Source organism: Piliocolobus tephrosceles, chromosome 2, assembly GCF_002776525.5.
Source record: "Piliocolobus tephrosceles isolate RC106 chromosome 2, ASM277652v3, whole genome shotgun sequence".
In the NCBI taxonomy this organism is placed as follows: domain Eukaryota; kingdom Metazoa; phylum Chordata; class Mammalia; order Primates; family Cercopithecidae; genus Piliocolobus; species Piliocolobus tephrosceles.
The window spans coordinates 47,800,473-47,821,843 of record NC_045435.1 but is presented as its reverse complement, the minus strand read 5'-3'; positions in this window follow the sequence as shown (position 1 = coordinate 47,821,843).

The following is a 21,371-nucleotide window of genomic DNA, read 5'->3' as shown; positions in this document are numbered from 1 at the left end:
AGCCAGTGTAAAAATGCCGTGCTCTGGGATTTTATGGATTTGTAAAATATCTGCCCAGTTTTTTCTTAGGCAACTTTCATAAATCAGTACACTTGACATCTTGGGAAAATCGGCAGCTCCTATAAAAGCGTGAAGCCATTTCTGCACTCACTGCTGTAAACTCAGGCAACAGGAATAAGCACCTTTTCCTGTGGCTGTAAAGCCAGGCCTGGAGCAGGCCAGCTCCCTGGTGTGCTGGACACTCAAGAGTCACGAGCCCCTGGACCTGAGCCACACTTCCTCAGGTGACCGGGGTCAGTCCTGAGAGGACAACACAAGCCATAACAACTGACTACATACTATGCACTGCGCTCTGTGCACTCAACACTTTTATGTCTTCATCCTCAGCAGGATGAAGACCTTTCCTCAAAAATAAATAAATACATACATAATGAAAATTGTTTTCAAAAAAGGAGGTGAGGGAGCAAACCCGTCTTTCTTGGGCTAAGAGCCCGGCACACTGGAGGGGCCTGTGGCTATCCTGAAACCATTCCTGTCTTTATCCCCCATTCCACTGTCCCAGTTTCCTGGTCTGTAAAATGCAGATAGTAACACCTGCCTTGGGGGTTACGCGGGGACGGAGTTCATAGAGCTAGAAGGACCTGCCACTTCACCCCAGCACCCAGGAACCCCATTTCCAGGTATGTTCCCCCAAAATAACTGAAAGCAGGGTCTTGAAGAAGTATTGGCACACCCAATGCGCATGGCTTCATTCACAATGGCCAAAAGGCGGAAACACCCAACTGTGCAGCAACAGATGACCGGATAAACAAATGTGGTCTGTCCACACAATGGAAGGCTACTTGGCCTTAAAAAGGAAGGAAGTTCTGATCCATGCTGGAACATGGGTGAACTCTGAGGACATTGTGCTGAGTGAATAAGCCACTCACAAAAGGCCAAATAATGCAGGATTCTCCTTGTGTGGAGTCCCTACAGCAGTACAGTTCACAAACACAGAAAGGGGCTGGGGGAGGGGAGTGGGAGTAAATGTTTAAGGGGGGCAGAGTTTTGGTGTGGGAGGATGAAGAGTTCTGGAGCTGGGTGGTGAACATGGTTGTACAACTATGTGAATGTTCCCAGCATTTTGGAAGGCCAAGGTGGATAGATCACTTGAGGCCAGGAATTTAAGACCAGCCTGGTCAACATGGCAAAACCTTGTCTCTACTAAAAAATACATAAATGGCCGGGCGCGGTGGCTCAAGCCTGTAATCCCAGCACTTTGGGAGGCCGAGACGGGCGGATCACGAGGTCAGGATATAGAGACCATCCTGGCTAACATGGTGAAACCCCGTTTCTACTAAAAAATACAAAAAACTAGCCGGGCGAGGTGGCGGGTGCCTGTAGTCCCAGCTACTCGGGAGGCTGAGGCAGGAGAATGGCGTGAACCCGGGAGGCGGAGCTTGCAGTGAGCTGAGATCCGGCCACTGCACTCCAGCCTGGGCGACAGAGCGAGACTCTGTCTCAAAAAAAAAAAAAAAAAAAAAAAAAATACAGAAATTAGCTAGGTGCAGTGGTTCATGCATGTAGTCCCAGGTACTCAGGAACCTGAGGCGTAAGAATCTCTGGAGCCTGGGAGGCAGAGGTTGCAGTGAGCCAAGATCGTGACACTGCAGTCCAGCCGAGGCGATGGATCGAGACCTTGTCTAAAACAAAACAAAACAAAACAAAAAACCAACGTGAATGTACTTAATGCCACTAAACTACACACATAAAAATGGCAAAAAGGTGAATTTTATATTTTGTGTATTTATCACTATTTTTAAAAACAAACAACCCTCCTTTGGGGGAAAAAAAGTAGCGGACACTTTTTTGGTTTTGTTTTGGTTTTCTTAAGACAGAGTCTTGCTCTGTCGCCCAGGCTGGAGTGCAATGGTGCGATGTCCACTCACTGCAACCTCCGCTTCCTGGGTTCAAGAGATTCTCTTGCCTCATCCTCCCAAGTAGCTGGGATTGCAGGCAAGTGCCACCACGCCCGACTAATTTTTTTGTATTTTTAGTAGAGATGGGATTTCACCATGTTGGCCAGGCTGGTCTTGAACTCCTGACCTCGTGATCGGCCCACCTTGGCCTCCCAAAGTGCTGGGATTACAGGCGTTAGCCACCGTGCCCAGCCCCACTTTTTTTTTTAAGTAGGTACTCACCCAGTGCCCCGTCCCTGCCAGCCTCCCCCTTGCCCTAAGGCTGGAGTGGAGCCTGGAGCGCAGGGCTGGGCACACACTTGCTGGTGACCTCGGCCAAGCTCTCAGCCCCTCTGAGCCGCAGTTCCCTGAGCTGAAGTTGTGGAAAAGAAAGTCTCCTGGCCCAGTCAGTCTCTGGATTTGCATCCTTGTCCCTGCGCCTGTCTGCCTGGGAGTCCAACGTGCACAAGCCAGCACCACACAGGCTTTGCACAGAACCATCAAGATCAAAAGATTTGCTGGAGTGGATATAAATAGCCCTAAAGCTCCTGGCCTAGGCTTTTGAGCCGGGTGGCGCCGGCCAGGCCATTGACCCCAGCCAGGCTGGCTGGAAAGTCCTTTTCCCTGGAGTGGCTGCTCCGCCAAGTGCAGCCTCCTGTGTTCTCCCAGCCTCCAGTTCAGGCTTTGTGTCTCCCTCCTGCCACACTGTCTGTCACAACTTCTCTCCAAACTCAAAGTGGTTTTCCAGTCCAGGCAGATTCACCAGGCCCTGCCCTGCCCATGGAAAGCATCTGGCTGCCGTGATACCCACGGGAGGCCAAGGACTCTAAGGAGACCAGGGGCAGTGCGGCACACATGGTAAAAACATGCCCCCCTGCCTGCTCTCCTGGGTCTCAGGCTTGTGTTTGCCTGGGTTCCTATACTAATTCTCATCTGTCTCAAAGTCAACCTGCATGGGATATCATCTTCAAAATTTAGCATTTTCTGACAGGTGTCCGGCACCCCCACCTCCCCTCACCAAACCTCCTTCCCTCCCTCCCTCCAGCTCCCTCTCACCACGTGGCACCCCTGGGGAACTGGCTTAGCATCTCCAGGCTCTCGCATCACTGCAGGAAGGCTGGCACTGAGGGTGGGCCTTGCAGGCTTGCGAAGCAAATGAATGGGTGAATGAATCAATCACTAATTCAACAAGCAGGAGGAGGAAGGAGGAGAGGGCAGGAGGGTCTTCTGACAAACACATACAGTCTCTGCCTCTCTGGGGGGACTGTCACCCAGTCTACTTCCCTCTCACTCTGTCTCTCTGGTTCTCTCTCCCCTCTTCTCTCTCTCTTTCTGTTTGTCTATCCCTATCTCTGTCCCTCTCTCTGTGTCTCTCTCTCTATCACTGTGTCTCTCCCTCTCTCTCTGTTTGTGTCTCTCTGTGTCTCCGTCTGTCTCTCTGTATCTCTGTCTGTCTGTCTCTGTGTCTCTCTTTCTCTGTCAGCAGCATGGCTGAGCACAGAAAGATAAAAAGGTGGGAGCTGCAGCCCTGATACCCCTTCTTCCCCTGGAAAGCAGAGGAGCACCATTTCCAGCCCCTGAGAAATGATCCGGGTCCAGAACGTCTGGCCATGTGTCCCCCGCAACCTGTCCAAGTGAATCAAGTCTTGCCTCCTCCTCAGCCCATGCAGGGCAGCCTCGCTGGCCCATAGGCTCTTCCCCTGCGAGATCCCTGCAGGCCCCACCACAGCTAGATGCTGCCCTAACTGTGACAAGATACTCAGCATCCCCTAGGATCAGGGCCCAGCCCTCAGCAGAGCCTCTGCCTATGTACCGGCACTGCGTGAAGCACCTAGCCCTCATCTGCTAAGTGGCTCAATTCACCATTCCAACACTTGGGCTCCAGGGGGACCCACCTCTACCCCCACTCCCTCAAACTCTGAGGCCTCAGGCTCCCAGAGATGAAGCACAGCCGAAAAATCACTCTGGAGATAACATTAGGGTCAGGATCAACAAAGAGAGACCAAAAACAAATACATGCAGACTGAAACCCATGGTTTCTTCTCTCATGCAGGAGTCTGGCAGTGGGCAGTCCAGGCTGGGTGGGACAGTTCCTCCAGGTTACCAGGTTACAGGCTTCTGCAGACTCACAGCCCCTCATCCCTCTGGTGCAGCCACTGTCCTCACAATCTAAAGTGGCTGCCTAAGCCCCAGCCATCACATCCTCATTCCAGCCAACAGGATACAGAGCAAGTGTCAAAGGACACAACACTCCTTTCTCAAGGTACCTTCTGGAAGTGGCACAGCACACTATTGCTTACCTCCTACTGGCTACCACAGTGTCACACAGCCACATGTAACCACTAGAGAGGCTGAGAAGGGCAGTCTTTATTCTGCTCTATGGGCAATTAAAAAAAAAAAAGGCCGGGTGCGGTGGCTCAAGCCTGTAATCCCAGCACTTTGGGAGGCCGAGACGGGCGGATCAGGAGACTGAGACCATCCTGGCTAACATAGTGAAACCCCATCTCTACTAAAAAATACAAAAAAAAAAAAAAAAAAAAAAAACTAGCCGGGCGAGGTGGCGGGCGCCTGCAGTCCCAGCTACTCGGGAGGCTGAGGCAGGAAAATGGCGTAAACCCGGGAGGCAGAGCTTGCAGTGAGCTGAGATCCGGACACTGCACTCCAGCCTGGGCAACAGAGCGAGACTCCGCCCCCCCCCCCAAAAAAAAGACCCCTTATTGCAAAAAAAAAATAAAAGGGAAACCAGGTAAGTGGAAGCAGCAATCTCAGCCACACATCCCATGCCTATCTAGCACAGGACTCCCTCTCACCTCTGAGACTCCTGCTGTTACTTTCCCTATACCTGAAATGATCATGACAGAGGTCCACTATGCCTATGGAGCGAGTACTCCCACACCCTTAGCACTGGCTAGGCGTTGTCTGAGGGAGGCACTGTTCTTGCACCCATTTTCAGGATGAGGAAACATTCCCCCATAGCTCAGAATGGAGCCAGTATCCAAACCCAGACTGCATGCACCCACCACCTCCACAATTTTGTCTTAACCAAACTGCACTTGGCATGTTGTGGCAGGAGAGATGACAGTGTTCAATCTCAATGCCATAGCCCTTGGACTCCATGTGGCATCAAGCAGCCTGAGACACAGCTTTCCCCGGAGTCTTGAAAGTGTGGAAAATGCCCAAGGAGCACAGGTCTAACTAGTCCAAACGCCAGCCTCTTACCGGTCAAGTTCAGCCTGCAGTGTGGCCGGGCGGCGGGAAGCCCACAGGCCCCTGACGCCCTGACCCTGGGCAGGGACTTTCTCATGAAACCAGGAGGCTCAGGGAAGCCCACACAGCGTGCACAGAGCAGCAGCCAGCAGCTCCCATCATGCGGAGGAAGCAGGTTTTTTTTTTTTCAATAAAATCAAGCAAAGGAGAACTATTCAGGGAGAAATACGGGAAACTGCTGAAGCTGTCACCTTAAGAAGAAACCAAAAGCCAACCCTCTCCAAGGCAGACACAGGGAGACCCCACACGCTGAATCCCCAGGGTCTCTGAAGGAGAGCACAAAAGTCGAGGCCAGGACAATTACGGGCTCACTGTCCTTCCTAACAACCCTCACTGCCTCCTCCAGCCCAGGCGGTCCTTCAGTAAGCTTTTGTCTCAGCCACCCAAACAGGGGGTGCTCTAGGGGTGTATCTGCTCCCCCACCAGGCTGTGAAGTGGACGGCAGGAATGCCCTGGGCCCCGGATGCACCCCTGACCCCTGGCTGCACCCCTGACCCCTGCACACGTCTGCACACAAGAGGCTCCATAACCGCTTACTCTATTGGACCTTGCTGTGGTCTGAATGTCTGTGTCCTCCCCACCAAGTTCATGTGTTGAAATCCTCATCTCCAAGGTGATGGTGTTGGGAGGTGGGGCCTCTGGGAGGTGATGAGGTCATGACAGCAGAGCCCTCCTGATTGGGATAAGTGCTTTATAAAAGAGGCCCAGAAAGCTCCTTGCCTCTCCAACCATGTGAGGACAGCGAGAAGGCACCATCTATAAACTGGAAAGTAGGGCCCTTGAAAGACACTGAACCTGCTGGCACCTTGACCTTGGACTCCCCAGCCTCCAGAACCGTGAGAAATAAGCGTCTATTGTTTGTAAGCCACACAGTTTATGGCATTTGTTATGGCAGCCTGAATGGCTGAGGACAGACCTGGTACCAGTTCAGTGGAGATAAAAGAAACTACATTTTACAATAAAAACAATCCACACAAAGAAGAAAGGCTGACATTCTGATGAAATAAAAGCCGCATTTTCCATCCTTCTGGTTGCCTTCAGTCAAAGAGGATTGGATTTTTGGCATCTGATGAATGAAAATCTGGAAAAACAGAGATTAAACAGGTCCCCCCCCAGCCCTGTATCCTTCTGGGGCCAGAGTCAGCAAATTTCTTAAACAAGAGGGCTGTGCCCTCTTCAACCAGCTCTCCTCCAGATCCACCTACATCCTCTCTCAGCCTGGAGCTTTCACATTTGTGCGGACGAAAAAGAAGGGGCTTGGTGAGTCCTCTCCATGAGGGACAAGCATCACACCACTACTAGCAGGACCACCCTTTGCAGAAACCACAGAAACACAGAGGCCAGGTCCTGTCACTGCCAATGCACAGCCCTGAGCAGAGCCCAAGAGCTCAGCCAGAGGAGGGCATCAGGGCCACCAGACACAGAGCAGGATGCCAAGAGCACTGGTTTGGGAGTCCCACAGACCAGGCCCATGTCTGGCCCTTGCCACTTACCAGCTGTACAACCCCAGGCAAGGGCTTCACCTGTTTGAGCCTCAGTTTTCTCATCTTCAGAATGGGGTTGCACAGATAAAAAAGAACCAGCTAGCACACAGTAGGCGCTTAATACATACTTTCTTCAGCCCATCTCATAGAACAGACCCTTATGCTAGGAAAGCTGCTGTCTCCAGGAGACAGCAGTGAAAACTCAGCTGTGGTCCAGGCCACTGACACTAGACTTTCTGATGAGGCTCCCCTATCAGAAGCATTGAGCAAGATTCCCACCATGAACCTGTGTCTTTATAAGTCATGTGCAGATGAGACTGCACTGATGTCACAAATATCCATAAAAGGGCCCACCAAAAAGATGTTTAAGGAGGAAATTAAATAATAAGTGCAAATATACAATTTTTTTTTTTCCAGACAGAGTCTCGCTCTATTGCCCAGGCTGGGGTACAGCGATGCAATCTCAGCTCACTGCAAGCTCCGCCTTCCGGGTTCACGTCATTCTCCTGCCTCAGCCTCTCAAGTAGCTGGGACTATAGGCGCCCGTCACCACGACCGGCTGATTTTTCTGTATTTTTTAGTAGAGACGGGGTTTCACCGTGTTAGCCAGGATGGTCTTGATCTCCTAACCTCATGATCTGCCCGCCTTGGCCTCCCAAAGTGCTGGGATTACAGGTGTGAGCTGCCGCGCCCGGCCTGCAGACACAATCTTAATTGTACATGTTTTTCCTGCACCTCAAAAAATCCAGTCCTTTGCCCCTAGGGGTGTGTGCATTCCAATCTGGAGACCCTTGTCCATGTAACAATCATCAATTCATTCAAAATATGTCATTTTAAATTTGGGCAGTTTGGTAGGAGGGCTTCCAAAGGTGAGCAAGGGGTGTGGCTGCCACCTGCCCCAGAGAGGGAAGATGCAAGCCCCCAGGCCCCCAGTGGTAACAAGACAGGAAGCCTGCAGAGCGACCAGGGCTACAGGAATAAACATAATCAACATAAAGAGAAGACATTTATTTTAACACGTGTCAGCACCATGAAAGGTTCTGAGATCAGAGTCAGTCCTCAGAGGACATGCGGGGTTTCAAAAGGCAAGAACAGAGATGTGGGCTGGGTATTCCAGGCAGCGGGAACAGCACGAGGTGTGAAAACGGCAGGCATCCGGAGCGAGCTGCAGTGCAGGGAGTTGGGGTTAGGCAACTAGCAGGCACTTGGCCACCGGCTTAGGGCACCCTTGTCAGCAAAAGAGGAACTCAGGCCAACACTCCTGCCTGCCCTCAGGGCAGGACGACAGCCAGGCAGGAGCAAGGTTGCTTGGGTGTCCTTAGTGCCCAGGGAGAAGGTGGGACTGAGAAGGCAGCACTCTCAGTGACTGCAGCCATCCAAATTGCACTGCGGCAATGATTTTCTCCAGACCCCCTTTCCCTCTTTGGATGTTTTGGCTGCTTCTCCATATGGCAGGAGTTAAAAATACAGCTTGGAGTGAGGGGGACGCAGACAAGAACGGGCAAGCATTCCCTGAGTGACTGGGCTGGGAAGCTCAGCCTACTCCCGTCCCCCACCCAGGGCACAGGTCAGGTCCCTGCCCAGGAAGCATCCTCAGTGCCCAAGCCAGGTGGTTGGGGGCGGGGTGCTGGTCTCCTGATGTGCTGCACCGGAGGATGAGAATGCTGCAGACACAGCCACCCCTAAAAGTGATCCTCCGCAGACAGGCCAGCTCAGCAGGGGCAGGACAGCAGCCACATTCCAGGCAGAGAGAGGGGAGCAAGGCCCACCTGTGGGCAGGCCACTCTGAAACTTCTGCAGCCTTGGCAGGCAGAAGTGACAGAGCCCAGTCTGAGCAAACCAAATGTGGGAGATTAAGGATCTCTGCAAATTGTTCCTCCTTCTCCCAGGGAGGGTAGAGGCCAATTCCTCTGCCTTTGAATTTGGACTGGCCTTGTGATCCGCATGACCAATAAGATGTGGCAGAAGTACATCTGGGACTCCAGAGGTCCAATCACAAGAAGCCTCACATCTCCCACACAGGCATTTTAGAACACTGGCTCTGGGGTCCCTAGGCCACCAGGCTGGAGAAGCCACATGTGGATACTCTGGTGGCAGTGCCAGCTGAGCCCACCTCCCAGACACCTCCACAAAGTGCCAGATATGTGAGTGAAGTTGTTTTAGACCCCCCAGATCAGCCCATTATGCAGCTGAATACCACTGAGTATTCCATTAAAAACATAGTGAACAGAAGAACCACCCAGTCAAGCACTACCCAACCTCTGATCTGCAAAATGAGATATAATAAAATGGTGGTTGTTTTAAAACTAAATGTTTAATTAATCTGTTACGGGCCAACAAATAACCTTTACAGTGACTGAATGATGGATTAATTGACTTGCTGATTCATTCATTCAATACATATTCATTAAAACCTACCCTGAGGCAGGACCCCTTAAAGAAATAGCAGAGACAAATAATTCACTCTCCTTGTCCTCAGGAAGCTTCTGGGCTGGTTCCTTGGTGCCTACCCAGTTTGTGATGGGTCCGCACCTGTGTTTGCCAGCTTTCTTCTCTGGCGCCTGCCACTTTCTGGGCTTCACTGTCAACATTCCCTGTCTAGATCCTGCCCCTGTCTTTATTCTCTCTGGATGAGGATAAATTCATGTGGGATATTCTGCCTCTAGAACAAGTTTTATCGTGCTCTAAAAGGTCCCCTATATACTAAAATAAACAAGGGGATTAAAATATTACACGAGAAAAATAGTTACAAAAGAAGGTAATAATGGAGGAATACAGGAAGAAAAAAGATATAAGATGCAGAAAATAAATGACAAAATTGTATAGGTAAATCTCGCCTTATCAATAATTATATTAAATGTAGATTAAACACTCAAATCAAAAGACAAAGACTGGTAGAATGGATAACAAAAAACATAATACAACTACATTCTGTCTACAAGAGATTCACTTTAGATTCAAAAACACAAATAGGTTGAAAATGAAAGGATGGAAAAAGATATACAAACGGTAACCAAAATGAGTTAAAGTAGCTGTAACTAAAATCAGACAAAATAAACTTTAAGTATACATTGTTATTAGGGACCAAGAAGGACATTTCATAATGATAAAAGGGACAATTCATTAAGAAGACACAATAATAGGCTGGGCATGGTGGCTCATGCCTGTAATCCCAGCACTTTGGAAGGCTGAGGTGGGCGGATCACAAGATCAGGAGATCAAGACCATCCTGGATAACACAGTGAAACTCCATCTCTACTAAAAATACAAAAAATTAGCCAGACGTGGTGGTGGGCACCTGTAGTCCCAGCTACTCGGGAAGCTGAGGCAGGAGAATGGCGTGAACCCAGGAGGCGGAGCTTGCAGTGAGCCGAGATGGTGACACCGTACTCTAGCCTGGGCGACAGAGCGAGACTCCATCTCAAAAAAAAAAAAAAAGAAGAAGACACAACAATAATAACTGTATGTGCACTCAACAACGGAACCCCAAAATACATGAAGTGTTTACACTGACAGAAATGAAGGAAAAAAGAGACAATTAAAGAATAATAATTGGAGGCTGGGTGCAGTAGCTCATGCCTGTAATTCCAGAACTTTGGGAGGCCAAGGTGGAAGGATAACTTTAAGTCAGGAGTTCAAGACCAGCCTGGGCAACAAAGCAAGACCCCATCTCTAGAGAAACGTTAAATATCAGCTGGGCACGGTGGTGCACACCTGTAGTCCCAGCTACTCATGAGGCTGATGGGGAAGATTGCTTGAGCCCAGGAGTTTGAGGTTACAGTGAGCTCTGATTGCACCACTGCACTCCAACCTGGATGACAGAGCAAGACCCTTTCTCAAAAAAAACTATAATTAAGTCAAAATAAGAATTAACAAACAAGAATAATAATTGGAGACATCAATACCTCACTTTCAATAATAAACAGAGCAGGTAGGCAGACCAACAAGGAAATATAAGACACAAACAAGACTACAAACCAACTAGGCCTATCAAACATGCACAAAACAGTCCACCCAACAGCAGAAAACATCCTTCTCAAATGTACATGGAACACTCTCCAGGACAGACTGCATCTCAGACCCTAAAATGGGTCTCAACAAATTTAAAAGGACTGAAATCACACAAAGTATGTTCTCTGAACAAAACGGACTGAAACTAAGAGTTCAATAAAAATGTCTAGATGACAGCTCTGATAGGGATATGTTTGGCTGATCCTTGCTTACACCACAACCTTCCCAACCACCCTTGCTTTGTTTTGCCTCAGTTCCCCCATATACACAACGGAGATAATAATGCTCCCCACTTCACAGAATTGTGGCAAGTGCTTACAATAAATAGCCAGTCATCAAGGTTACTATTATAGCTCATCAACAATGGAGGGGTGGCAGAAACCCCTCACATTCCATCCCTAGGTGAGGGGCATTCATTCGTACAATGTTACACTTTCAAGACACCTTTGTTCCCATTATTTGATGTGGTCCATCACAGCCCTGCAGGATCATCTGGTGAAAGGGAAAGTTGGTGTTTGTGAAGCCCCAGTACTGGGGCATCTGCTGAGTCCTTAGCCCAGAGACACTCGCAGTAGGTGCCAGGGAGGGCAAGCAGGCCAACCTATGGGTGAGGGTCAAAGGGGATGGTCAGAGTCACCCCGCACACCCCTTTTAGGTGGTGGATTTTTACACATCTCCAAGTCTGGGAACTGCTGAACTGGGTGAAAGTAAAGCCTCACAGAAACTAAAGGCAGAAATGTGAGCATGTCGTGGGCTGTGGGAGGGGGATGGAACTTTCCAGGCTCCTCCTTTTTTGTGGGGAGGCCTCAATTCAATTTAATAAAATTAAGACTCCACAACTTTAAAACAGTGAAGAGGCTGCAGCATTAAAGGGATTGAGATAACACATCATACAAATGGTTGGATTCAAAATCAGCAGCATTAACTATGCAGAGAAGTGGATAGACAAGAGACATGTGCTGAAACCCAAGTCACCTGATTCCAAATTCCATGACTTTCTAAAATAACTTTCCTTCTCAACAGAGAAAGAAGGAACAATAGTGATACAAGTGGCTCTGTGCACATTTACATACATCAAGGATGTAATCCTTGCCACTCCTCCAGCAGGGAGGTTTTATAACCCCATTTTACAGGTGAGGAAGCTGAAGCACAGAGAGGCTCAGCCTTGGGCCAGAGAAGACAGAGAAGACAGGGGGTGTGTGGTGGAGGGAGCTGGGATTCAGGCTGCTGGCCTGGCCCCAGAGTCTGTATCTTGGCTCCTGGCCACCGTGCTGCCCAAATACTCCACAGGGAGCCTCACCCAAGCCGTCTAGAAGCCCCGGCCAGCCCAAAGAAAGTGACCATCCCTGCTTGGGCTGCTCCTCCCTCAAGGTGAAAGAAGGGGGTGGCCCAGGTGTGGGGAGCCAGAGGCACAGTCCAGGGGTGTCACCGGCCCCCTCGCTCCCTGTTTCAAGAACTCCCCGTTTCAAGTACTCCCCATTCCAAGAACAGCTGCAGGCAGCCAAGATGGGCATGGCCCCTCCCATCTGGAGCCACTCCTCTCTCTCCTTCGCGTCTGGACTGGTGATTGTTGGGGGGAAAGGCAGGGTGGGGCTGTGTGCCTTCATCCCCAGCCCACGTGTTCCTGCCCACTCCAGCAGCCTCTGCCCAGGCTCCCAGGACCCAGCTCTGCAGCGTCTCCTGAAGCCTCCCTCACCCTGGTACCCATGCCGGCCCCGGGGGCCAGAGATCCTGCCCAGACCTAAGTCCCATCACTTCCTCCTCTGCTCAACACCCTCCAGGGACTTCTGTCTCCCTCAGATCAAAGCCAAAGTCCCCAGTGGGCCCACATGGCCCTGCTGGCTCTGCCTCACCCCTTGCCCCTGCCCTGTTTGCCTCCACGCTCCTCTCTCACGCTGTCCCCTTCACTCTGCCCTATGCACACTGGTCCGCTCCCTGCACCTCAACCATGCCTCCAGGCATACTCCCCACTCAGGGCAACCCTAAGAGGGAGATCCAGTTGTCACTGTCCCCATAGCAGAGATGAAAAAACTGAGGCTCAGAGAGGTGCATTCCACATGCCGACGGGGAGAAAGTACAGGCAGACCTCAAAGCCGGGACCCTCCCTCGAGTCCCGTCTCTGGGATTTCCCAGGCTACCCCACCAGGTCCCGTTCAGCCTTGGGCTGTTCATGGGCTCTGCAGCCCATCTGTGAATCTTATCCACACACATGCCTGTCCCTGGAAGGGTCCCCAGCACTACCAGACACATGCAAGGACCCTCCTGCCCTGCCAGTCCCAGGACACCCTCTGAGCAGGCCCTGTCTTCTGCCCTTAGCAAGTCGTGCTCCCGCGGTTCCCATGGAGTGGGCGGGCCCAGGCCCCTTGGTTCTCCACAGGTGTGATGCTCTTCACGCAAGTGGCGTGCAGAGCAAAGGACATCTAAACCACCACAGGCGCTTCCAGCAAAAGCTGGGACAAAGCCAAAAGAGGAGGCCCCCATCCCAACCCTCCCATGCAACCACATGTCCCAAGTGTGTCCTGCATGAATGAAGACGTGAACAGCAGTTTTCTGGGAGCTCAGCAAGTGTTCATCTAAGGGGAGTGGGGAAGTCAGACCAACTCAAGACAGGAACACCCAGCACTGGCTACCGAGTGCTGCATGGCTTAGAGGACTCTCCCCAAGCACACTGGCACCCACTGCCCATAGCAGCCCTGCCAGCTGGGTGCAACCACTGTCAGCTGCTTTGCAGAGAAGCAACTTGGGCTGTCTCCAGGGGGGTGACAAAGCTACGTTCATTTTGGCTTCTGAAGCCAAAAATCTGGGGAAGGGACCATGCCACATTTGGAAATGGCCCCCAACGTTTCCAAAACATGTACACCATGCAGTGAACAGTTCTGAAGCAGCCCGGCGTGGTGGTGAACTGCACCGGCCCTGGAGGCAGAGAGACCTAGGTGTGAATCCCACCACTGCCACTGGGGGACTGTGGGCAAACCGCTTAACTTCTTTGAGCCTCAGGTTTCATATATGCAAAATGGGATGAGGACAGTTCACACTTGTCACAGGGTTAGGGCATCAACAGAGACACAGAGAAGAATGTGCCCAGCACGCAGCACCTAGAACAGGCTCAGTTATTACTGTGGCCTCATTACAATCAACACATTCTAAGTTCAGGTGCAGAACGACAAGCTCTGATCCATTCCTTTGTGGATCTTGCCTCATTCAAGAGGGAAAGCCGAACACTTCAAAATCAGGATTCAAGCTAGGCCCAGCTTGGAGGGCAAGGGCCAGTCTTGTCCACCAGCCCCCAAAAACTGATATCTAGGTTCTAAGAAAGGCAAGTGCTCTAGGCTGGTCTCACCTGGTCCAGTTGTACCGACCTGTTACAAACAACAACAGCACCGCCCAGCCCCTCACACACCCCAGGCACAGACACACATGCTGCTTCCCCTGCCTTGACACCATCCTCCTCCTCTCTCCTGCTCTTCAAGTCTCAGCTCAAAGGTACCTCCTCCAGGAAGCCTCTGTTGACACCAGTGGGTGGTCACTCGCTTCCTGCTCTGGGGCTGCACACCACTTGGCCCCCTTCCTCCCTGGCCTGATCTCTCTGTAATCTTCCATGTACAGGTCTCCATCTCCCATTTGCATGATGTTTCCAAGTGGAGGCAGTTGGGGAGCTGCCCTAACCGAGGACAAGCAGCCCAGGAACGGGTGTGAGTAGAAGAGGTGGCGGTCGGGTGCAGGCAGTGCAGGGCCTGGCTCCTGGACCACAGCAGGTGCCCCACCAATGTGAGCTCCCCATCCACAAGGTTCCAGACACCTCCAAGGACGGAGGGGCATGGAACATAGTAAATATTCCAAAACCTTCATTGCAGAACCCAGGGGGACAGTGTTCTGCCCCATATGGCTCTTGCAACTTTTCTGTATGTTTGAACATTTTTGTAATAAAACACTGAGGGAAAACAATCCTCAAAAGCATTCTTTTTTTTTTTTGAGATGGAGTCTCACTCTGTTACCCAGGCTGGAGTGCAGTGGCGTGATCTCGGCTCACTGCAAGCTCCGCCTCCCAGGTTCACGCCATTCTCCTGCCTCAGCCTCCCGAGTAGCTGGGACTACAGGCACCCGCCACCTCGCCCAGCTAACTTTTTCTATTTTTAGTAGAGATGGGGTTTCACTGTGTTAGCCAGGATGGTCTCAATCTCCTGACCTCGTGATCTGCCCACCTTGGCCTCCCAAAGTGCGCTGGGATTACAGGCGTGAGCCACCACACCCGGCCTCCTCAAAAGCATTACTGATGCCCTGGCTATTCTTCCCCCTGGAGCCACCACCTAATGCCGGGTCACAGGCAACTCCCGTATCTGCTCTCTCTGCACAGAAGAGGCCTTCTCCATTTTCATGGGGAGAGACAGCAACTCCGAGAGGCTGGGGCTGTTACTTGGAAAGTCCAAGTAGCAGGGAAGTGGCTGAGGCAGGGCTAGGATCCTACCAGCCTGCTGCAGGGACAGGGCTAACTGCTCAGGAGCCACCTATGGGGACCTGTGGGGTCCCCAGAGCAAGGCCAGGGCCGATGGACTGGAGACAGGCGTTGGCAACCTCAAGGCAGCAGCTGTTTCCCGATGAAAACAGAAGCACCCAATGTTTGCCATAACTGGCCTGGTGCATCCTGTTGGAATATCCGCCCCTCGGAGGGCAGCATTCAAACTCCCAAGGCCTTGCTGCCTCAGAGCTTCCGTTTGAGTCACTTGGTTGCAGCTTGGCCCGGGTCTGCCCTAGGCAGGGGCAGAACACTGGAGGCCCCTGAACCCGGACTGCTTCCTGGCCCCACCACAGCCTCTGCTCCATTCCAATTAGGTCAACTCCTTCTCCCCTATTCCAGTTCTTGCAGAACGCCTGGCTGGCCTGTGTTGTTTTTCCTGCTGCTCTGTGGCAATTATACGGCTGACACCCTGACAAGCTCAGAATGGTGCACTTCCCAAGTTAGGCAAAGCATTGCTCCTTCTAAAAAAAAAAAAAACACACACACACACAGAAAATAAGACACAAAAGACCGGATCAGCTGTCAAAACAATGTCATAGACAAAACAGCTGAGAAATAGCCACCCAGCTGGCAAAAAATGTTGATGTCCCCAAATGCCTGACTCCGGGCCCCTCCAACGTGACCGACCCCTCTCACTCCTCCTAGCACGGCAAAGCCTCCTGATCTCTGCCAGGTGCAGCGAGCCTGAATCCAGAAAGGGGAGGCGAAAACCAAACGTCAGAAACAAGTAGGTCCCGACTTTATTTCGCACACAGTGCCACTCGCTGTCATCCTCAGCTCGAGCTGGATAAAGAAACATCTCATGGTTTATTTTCCAGGTTGTAAAATAATAATTTGCCCAGTTTGTCAGACGGCTGGGAGAGCTTTGGAGACACACTCCCTCGTCTTTCTGTGGACTCTACCATCTGTTAGAAAATGAGAATTGCTCTCCCCACTCCCTTGGAGTTGAACACATTTTGTCCCATCAGGACAAGTCTCCCAGAGCACACTGCAGCTCATTCCTGACTTGGGGACATCCTCCCCAGCACTGGACACAGGCTTTATCTTGGCAGGGAGAACAAGAACATTACTGAACCAAAATATGACACAGTATCTCCCTCCGCCCTGCCACCCTTTCTGCCAACTCAGAGATCAGAAGAGAGCCCTCTCGGCCTCACTCAGTCTCTCCACAGCCCCCTCCTCTTTGCTAAGAGGGGACAGGAAATCCAACCTAAGTGCCCTCAGATCCCCAGCCCCTGGCCCAGCATTGCTTCCCGGCTACTCTGAAGAACAACACACTTATCAGGGGCTCCTGGCAGGACCCTCCTGAGGATGGCTTCCTGTGTCATCAGCCTGCTGCCCATTAGGACAATCCAGTCTCTGCTTGCTGCCCCCTTATCAGTGGCCACCCCTGAGCTTGCCTCTGAACTGACGTGCCGCCGTATGGTTAATGTCACCACGAACCCGGGAAGAATACTGGTTTGGTAAATCAACAGAGCCTGAATGCCACTGAAAACCTCCCCCAGAGTGAGTCACCAACTCAGAGCATCAGAAAAACGTCCTCTCCCAGTGATATGACAGCACTTAAGGGCTGGAGGGGACCAGAAAGTGAGGCAGGCCACTCCACTGGGCTTCCCCACCCCCTACCCCCAGCCTTCTTAGGCGATGTTTCCTTCTGCCAAGGAACTCTGAAAGATCAAAGGCTGGAAGGGATCATCTCATTAAATCCTTGCCCCCTCTGCACTGCCACCCCACATGACACCAGGAGCCCTGCCTTGGTGACGAGATTGCACACGGCAGGGCGGAAACCTCCCATCTGGGCTTTCTCCAGCTCGAGAAGCCAGGAGTCACCGGGATCCTGGGAGACGGTCTGGCCATTTGACAGCATGAAGGGCAGGTGGTGGGTGGATAAGAGCTGGGGGGAGGCTGGGGGAGGCTGGGCGAGGTGGCTCACACCTGTAATCCCAGCACTTTGGGAGGCCAAGGCGGGTGGATCACCTGAGGTCAGGAGTTTGAGAGCAGCCTGACCAACATGGTGAAACCCCATCTCTACCAAAAATACAAAAATTAGCTGGGCGTGGTGGCGCCTGTAATCCCAGCTACTCAGGAGGCTGAGGCAGGAGAATTGCTTGAACCCGGGAGGCAGAGGTTTCAGTGAGCCGAGATCACACCATTGCACTCCAGCTCTGAATGACAGAGCAAGACTCCGTCTCAGCAGGGGGCGTGGGGGGTGGGGGGCTGGACGGGGAGGCCGAGCCAGACCATCTGAGCCCAAATCCTGGCTCCACCCCCTAGCCAGATGGGAGAGCTTGGGCAAGGCCATGATTTCTGAGCCTCAGATTCCACATCTGTAAAATGGGAGCAGCAGCTACACCTGCCTCACAGGAGTGATGAGACAAAGAGATGACCTGACCAAGGCATAGACTGCAAGCAGGGCAGGCACACAGGAAGCCCCCGGTGGATGCAGCCATCGGCCCCACCCCTGCTCCCTGGGATTTGGGTCTGGGTGGTTGTCAATCCACCTGTGCCTGCTGAAGTTCAACTGACTTTCTAAAGGAAAATGCAATGGCCTTAATCGATCCCTCTGGCTTCATCCACTCAACAAATCTTTACTGAGTGCCTATTATGCGTCTGAACCTCTAGTGAGCAGACAGCAATTCCAGAAACAGATCACTAGCATGTAGCCAACCAGACATTGGATATGAATTCTGACGTCAGGGAAAAAGCATAGCCAAATAGTCAAAGTAACCACAGGCATCCCATCACTGTATTTTTTCCTGTTATCATCCTGTTTTTCCCAGAGCTGAGAAACTCACGATGGTATTTTTCAGGAGCGTCAAGGCATGAAAGAGCACTCCCTGAGAAAGAGTTTAAAGGTTTCTGGACTTGGACGCTTCCGGCACACAAAGTCAACCTGCCCACAGACTGCATGGGTGAGGCAGTGCCAGGCTAACTGTTGTCCCAGGACTAGGCTGCTCAGTGATCTCTCAATTGCATCTATCCATCCCCCGCGAGTCACTGCACCTTCTGTCTGTGCGGCGGGCTGGGGGCTCCTGACTCAGGCCAGAGAATCTGGAGGCTGAGTAGGTCAGCCAGGCCTGGCTTAGCCTGGCATGCTCGCCAGACCCTCCCTCACAGGGCCTCTGTGTGCAGGCAGGGGAAAAGGGGAGCTCAGTCCCCAGCAGGAAGTCAATCCTGATGCTGTGGCCTTGCATGGCCGTGTTGCCTTGGGAAACCCATGCTCAACCCCCACCTAGCCTCTGGGCAGCCCTCTTCACGGTAACCCATTCCCCTCTCCATGCCTCCTGCACCCGGCTCCAAAGTTCTCACCCCCTGCCTGTACTCAGCTGGCCCAAAAGAAATGACAAACAGGTGGACAATGGAAGAATCTGACCTGCATTAAGCACTTACAGTATACCAGTTTCCTCCATGCCCATCTTTGCTTAATCCTTAAAAAAGTATGGGAGGCAGCTATGATCATTCCTGCTTTGCCTGCATTTCAGAAAACCCGAGGCTAGGAGGGGTAGTGTGACTTGTCCCATGGTCACCAGCTGGTAAGCGCAGGGCTGGGCCTGGGACCCTAGTTTGTCCACTCATGTTGGTCTCTCCACACAGAGTTGCTTATTCTCTTCCTCTCCTCTCCATTCTTCCTCTTACATTTCCAAGCACATTGATAATGAGTCTGCATATAGCAGGTGCTTAATAAAAGTCTTCAAGGGAATTGGTTATCCCATGTTCCTTAGGCATAAATCACCTTGCTCTACAGATGGGCAGTAGGACACGTCCAACTCATGGTTTGCAGAGCAGTCCCGGCGGGGGGGCCCAGAAACCTACGCATGTGAGCAGGCCGCATGATGCCCCCGTCCCTGTGAGTCTCCTGTGAGAGGAGGAGACCCCAGCACTCTCCTTCCCAAAAGACTAGGGAGTGAATCAGATGTACAAAAATGGGCCCAGCTGCTCCATCTTGAAGAGAACCCACCCACAGCTCCTGCTCACACCAGGACTCCCCACAGCCTTGCTGCTCACCCTGGGGCCTGGGCGCAGCAACAGTGGGTGTCCTAGGAGCTGGCTAGAGATGCAGACTCCAGCCTGCCCCAGACCCACCGGCTCAGCATCTGCATTGTAGCAAGATTCCCAGGCTCCTGGTGTACACGTTCAAGTTTGAAAGCCATGCTCGACCTAGACCGTGGGTTGAGGACTGTATTGACACCCTGCTTTCCCTAAAGGCGATGCTCTCTCTCATAGGCCATGGCTGTGTCTCCAACGAAATCCCAGCCTTCCCATCCTGGCTTCCCCTGGCCAGGGGCTGCCTGGATGTAACCCAGATGCCCCACGGCAGGACGGATGTGCTGCCTCTCAGCATCCTCCTGTCCCCTGCGTGGTCACCAGGGGTGACGCTGAGGGGAAAAAGGAAGCCATTTCCCAGGGTGGTGGTGTGAGGCATGTGCCAACCAACGTGTCACTGTTTCCCGTGAAAGCAGGGACTCGGGACCTGCCCTGGTGCCACCTCCCCAAGCTGCTGAGGACTTTCCTTGGACAACTCCAGCTTCTCTTTTCTCCTGGTGTGGGGCAAAGGGCCGGGGCCCCTCTGAGACCAGCTCCAGGAGACCCACAGCTGCTGTGGCAGGACTGAAGAGTGAAGGGAGTCTCAGAGACTCCAGAGGGCCAGGAGTGGGGCCCAGACAGGCAGTGGGCAGGGTCTCTGCTTCCTCCCAGTGACACCAGTTAGGAGCTATACACTCGCCCTGCCCCTCCCTCCCCATTCACAGAGAGCAAGAGCCTGCCACACACAAAGCCATGCGCTCACTCACAGCCCGACCCCATCCTCACAATGCTCCTCCAAAGACCCCCCCAGCCCCACTGGCACCGCCCAGAGCCAGCACGCCCTCCAGGCAGGGCAGCAAGCAGGGCCTGTCCCATGGCCACAGTCACTGCAGCCCCCCTGGGGTGCCAAACTCGGGTCTCCATGACAGTATTGGGACTCCTGGGAATCAGGAACCACCTCCCATTCTGGAGCCAGGCTAACTCCTCCCCCATTTCCACCCTGGAAGGGCCGCCCAGCAGGAAGACTGTCCTGAAGCCCTGACCACGGCCACTCCCCCAACCGCACAGTGATTTCTAGTCTTCCCCAGGCCAACTCATAGTGTGCCCCGGGTGATCCCGAAGACAGAGAAGCAGAGGCGCAGGCAGAGGGCACAAAGCAGCAGAAACCCCGCCCCAGCGGCACCGAAGCCTACCAGCCCCCTTGTCCTGCCCCAGATGGGCGCCCACAGGTCCACAGGGTGAGAATGCTCTGGGTTTCGACACCCACACCCATGGGAGGCAAACAGGAACCCGGCCGGCGGGCTGCGAGCCGGCAGGGACGCTGGGGTCCAGGCCTGCTGGACAGCCCCGCCCTGTACCTCTCCCCATCCCTCACTTAATCCTGGGTCCGAAATGGCCCCGGGTAATCCCTGGGCGAGGCGGTCGGGAATTAACCCCAGCCTTGAAGTAAGAAACGGAGGCGTCCAGAGAGGAGGGCTCTGCGCGTCCCGGACTGGACACAGCGCAGAGTCCATTCCAGGGACACCGCGACCCGCAAGCGACCCAGGCTCGCTCCAGGGCGGGATTCGCGCGGCCCGCGACCCCTCCCTACCGATCTCGGGATCTCCGGGTCGGGAGTTCCGGCCCTGCTGCTGCGAGACCTAGATCCGCTCCCCGGACAGACCTCCGCCTGGTGCACCCAGTTCCGGGGGTCGCCGACTCTGAGTCCGCGCTGCAGCGCAGAGCCAGGCCGGCGGGAGCGCTGGGCAGCTCCCTGGAGCCCCTTTCCAGGGAGCGCAGTCCCCACCCGAGATCGAGCTCCGGGTCTGGGAGGCGACCCCGCCAGAGAATCCCAGGGAGCCCCCAGGGGTCTGGCGACGGGCGTGGGCGCTCCCGGGCCGGCCACACGCCCTCCTGCACCCGCCCGCCCGCCAGCCAAGCCCCGGAGGGAAGCCGCGGGCCCCAAGAAGTTCCCACGCCCCCAGCACGCCCGCCGCCCCGGGCCCCGCTTACTTGTCTCGGCGACCGCCGAGCTCTGGGATGGCGCCGAGCGGCTGCGGGCCGGGGCCGGGGCCGGGGCCGGGACCCGGGCCCGGGTCGGGGCGGCGGGCGCACGCGGCCAGGTGTCGCCGGTGTCGCTCCAGCAGGCCGGCG